Raw genomic sequence first — 4,699 nt, 5'->3', positions numbered from 1 at the left:
GCCAGGAACTGGGATGAAGATCAAATATATATTTCTTATTATAAATCACAATATCACAGCAGCCCTAGGAAACTAATACACCCTCTTGTTCCCGCCCCCCCCTCCACCATTTTGTGAGCCCATGAATTCCCTGGTTGCTTAAGTAAAATTGTTTCTATTACTGACAGCTAAAATCCTGAATAAGACAACATGTGGCCTGTTCTACGTGCTGAGGATGCGAAGACAAATTAGACCCTGTCCTTACCTTTGAGTCATCCATACTGTGGCACTAAGCTCAGCACCATCTAACATTACTGGGGCCAAAACCAGTGAGAAGGACAACAAGAAACACAAAGCCACACTGGCAAAGCAATTTCTTACCCTGACCAATGAAAGGAATTTATCGTGAGCACAGTTCAGACTCTGATCAAAAATGCTAATGGCTTGCCATCTCATGCAAGAGAAAGGCCAAACTCCTCAGTCTTGCACTCAAGGCCTCAGCCTGTACTTCCATCATCCACCGCTGCACTTGACTCCTTCTCCACCTCCTTTGTTCCAGCCACATCAAATTACTAATTATTCCCCATGACATCATGTGCTTTCAAAAGTTGTTACATTCACTCATAGTAGCTCTGTCTACACATAGTCCTTTCCTCCATCTCAAAATCCTACCCATCTGTATTGGTTTCCCAGGGCTGTCATAATAAATGATCGCAAACTGGGTGGCTTAAACTGATGGAAAGTTCTCTCATGGTTCTGGAGGCTATGTACCTGAAATCAGGGTGTCAACAGGGCCATGCTCTCTCTGAAGGCTCTAGGGGAGGATCCTTCCTAGCCTCTTTTTAGCCTCTAGTGGCTTCCAGTAATCATTCGCACTCCGTGGCTTGTAGACATATCACTCCAATGTCTGCTTGTGTTGTCACATGATGTTCTCCCTGCATCTGTGACTGCGCCCAAATTTCCCTCTTCTTCTTAGGACGCCAGTCACAGGACAGGAGCTCACTCTAATTCAGTGTGACTCCACATCTTAACTTGATCACATCTGCAAGGACCTGATCTCCAAATAAGGTCATAGTCACAGGTATGGGGGTTAGGACATGAATAGATCTCTTTGGGGAACATCAACCTTCAAAGCCCAGCTCAAATGCCACTTCCTGCAGGAAGCCCTCATCACTTGCCTACAGCTCCAACGCCTAGTGCTCCGGAGCTCTGCTGCAGCCTTCTCTCATTTAGCCTTACAGCGTAGACACTTGTGAACTTACACTCATGAATGACAGGACAAGGAGCCTCATCTGTATGGTTCAGAGCCCTTGGTCAGTGCCTGTCTTACTAGTCAGAAAATAGTATATACATGTTTGTCATTTTGAATTGAGCTAATAAGAACAAAATCGATAAGAAGAAAGAGAGAGTGGCTGTATGGCACTTGATGGAATGGTTTTTAAGCCATTTGAAGAAAGAAAATAAAATTGAAGCTGTCCTGATAAGAACTGAACTGTGATCCCAGCTTCCGAATCCTTCTCTGCAGCTCGTCTGCCTCGGTTCCCCACTTGTAATAGTCAGAGTTTTGGTCTCTTGCACCCTCTAGATGAGAGGGCTTTGAAATGCTGTGAAGGGCCGAGAAGAGCCTTAGAGACTCAAGAACGGCCCCCGCCCAGTGGCCGCATTGGCCTGGAGACTCAAGGACAGTGAAAAATCCCCCTCCCTATGATTCTGTGATAACCTCCAGCCGCAGACACTGACTGCTCAGCTGAAAGCCCAAATCAAACACACACCAGGGAAGACCTTCTGTGTCAGACTCTCCAGCGGGGCAGTCTGCGTCCCCACGGTGCTTCAGGGAAAATTGTTGCCCAGTGACTGGGTCCAGATAATGCTGATCCCAGCACTAAGAGGAAACAGCACGGCTGGCCCAGAGCCCGGCCTGCTCCCTCCGTGGTCTAAGTACTTAACAGCAGTGAGGCTACTGCAGTCTGCCTCGAGACAAGAATAACACTGCAGCATCCTACTCATCCTGAAATAGCTGAGAAATGATCGCCTAGTACCTTGACGCCTGTCTTTCAGGGAGAGACTTTCAAAGAACGGCCCAGCAACACATAGCTTTATTTATTCCTCTTCATGAGAATGTTTCAGTTAGACCCCAAACCAGGAGTTGGGCCCTCGGTTCCAGCAACCTCCTAGTTAGGGTTCCTGTCGGGTGTTTTGGTGGCTCTTGCTGAATTGGGCAGTTGATGTAGGGACTGTTCCTCAATCAGAGTCTGAGAGCAACTGGCCTCCTTAGGAAAACTACCAAAAAATTTAAGAGGAAAAGGAAGCATTAAAAACACTCCTTATATATAAAACACTCCTTACGTGACTTCATCAAGCACTATTTGAAGCACTTTACACAGGTAGGTGTTGCAGTAGACTGTATTATTGTCCCAAATATCCTCTGCCCCTCCTTATGAGAGAATTATATCTCCCCTACCATGCTGACATCGAGCTTAGCCAAGAAAATATAAACAGAAGAGATGTATGTCATTTTGAAGAACAAACTGTAAGAGCCATTGCATGGATCCACCATCAACCCCGCTTTCCCTGCTACCCTAACACCAGCAGTGTTCCAGAGAAGGGCTACTCCTTCAGTCTGGTCCCAGGGAGAAGAGCCAAAGCCAACTTGTAATGGACATGTGATATGAGCAAGAAATAAATCCTTGTTGCTGTAAGCCACCGAGTTTTTGGAGCAGTTACTGCCACACAACTTAGCCTAAACTGACTGTTACCAACATCCCCGTTTCACAAGTGAGGGAACCAAGGCACCCAGAGATTGTGCAACTTGCCTGAGGTCATACAAACAGGATTCAAATCCAGGGAGTCTGGCTTCAGAGTCCATGCTCTTAACCACTTCACTATATTGCCTCTGAAAAGGTCTTTGTTGTTTTCTTTCAAAACCCCTTTAGCTGGCAAGATCTCCACGTATGCTCTGTTTTTCTTCATTTCTCATGAAGGTAATTAAGAATAATCAGCAGATCATTTGATCCTCAGTAGGTAGAACAGACCTGGTAGATAGATTGCACAATAAAATGTAACTGGTTATTGAGTGAGCTGGACTTGTTGGTATGCGAAACAGAAAACAACTTTATTTTTTGTACACCACAGTCTTTCAGGAATTAACAAACAATTTCATCATTAGAGACTTAAAAAGTGAAATCAACACTAGTATCAAATCTCCAATCTCTCAACCATTTGAAAGCTTCTCTCCTGCCCCAGGATGGGAAATTTGTGACAGGGAAGGGGGTCATGGCTGGCTTCCTCCTGATTTCCCTCTTCCGCCTTCCACACTCACGGTATTCCCTCAGGCTCTTGTGGAATTAGAGTTGGGGGCGGGGATTAGGGGATAAGAGGTGGAAAAAGTCTTACTTGGCTTTCGTGCCCTCTGTGAGAGGCAGGTGGTCAAATGCCATCTCTTGGTGACAAGGGCTTCTTTTAGGAATTCCCCACAGGGTCTTCCACTGGGGACATCCCACAGCACCGCTTTCTGGCCCCGGTAATGTACTACCTGGCTAAGCACTTAGGACATAGCATTCGTCTCCACCAGCTTCTGCATCCAACCTCCTTCCGCTGGGGTAGCCTGGCTCCTGGCAGAAGGCCCTTTCACATGGAATCCTTTTTTGGTTAAATCACTTTATTGAGATATAGTTGGCACACAATCAACTGTGCATATTTAAAGTGTACTCCTTGATAAGCTTTGACTTTTGGAGAGGCCCAATGAACCAGAATCAAGATAATGAACATTCCGTCACTCCCCAAAATTTCCTCCTGGCCCCTAGCGACTCCTCTCTCCTGTCCCTCCCCCACCCCTAGGCAAACTGATCTGCTTTCCAGTACTATAGATAAGTTTGTGTTTTCTAGAATTTTATATGAATGGCATCATACAGTATGTGCTTTTTTTGTCAGACTTCTTTCACTCAGCACAATTCTTTTTAGGTTCATCATGGAGTCCCTTTTCAAGAGAATTTAAGCCTGGCCACCTTCCATGGGTGCACAGAGCCCATGGGAAAGTCCACTCATCCGTGTCCTGTCACACAATACCAGTGCAGCCTGTTCCCAGGCAGCTGCCCAGAGCTGCTCCACCTTTATTTTCCAGGTGTGGCAGGCTCCAGGATGAGGCCACCCCAGGCACACAGGCCAGGCTCTCTAAGCACTTGAAAGTTCATTTCTCTTAGCTTGAGGATGGGAAAAATCTTGCCCTTTGTACCCCATCCTGATGACTCTGGGGAAACCCTCCCTTTCCAGTTTCCTGGTGGGTACCTCAGCTCCTCTTGCACAGTCTCCAGTGGCTGATGCTCTGAGAGTCCCCCGACTGGTTTTGGATCACTCTTTAGTGAGTTCTGCATAGATGGAGCCTTTCTGTAGAGTATGTGGGCACCTAACAGCTTATGTTCTCAGCATGAGGGCCTCAGCTGAAACAGAGACAATAGGAAAAGTTGCACGTTAACACCCTGTGTGATAACTCACAGGTAAAAGGATGTCTTTGCATAGACATGTCCCTAACTTTGATGCCTCAAATGGTACTTGTAACCCAGGTGTCCCAGACTTCACCAGCTTATGAGGTCACGCTGCCCTTTAATGTCCAAATCACGATAGCCCAAGGACCCAGCCTCCTTGACCACACACCAGGTTCTCTCTACAAGTTTTCTAGGACTCTGGGAGAAATGCTCAGAAGAGCTACAAATCTGCCCAGATC

The sequence above is a fragment of the Equus quagga genome, chromosome 11, assembly GCF_021613505.1.
Source record: "Equus quagga isolate Etosha38 chromosome 11, UCLA_HA_Equagga_1.0, whole genome shotgun sequence".
Classification (NCBI taxonomy): Eukaryota; Metazoa; Chordata; class Mammalia; order Perissodactyla; family Equidae; genus Equus; species Equus quagga.
Note: the sequence above shows the minus strand (reverse complement) of the source record.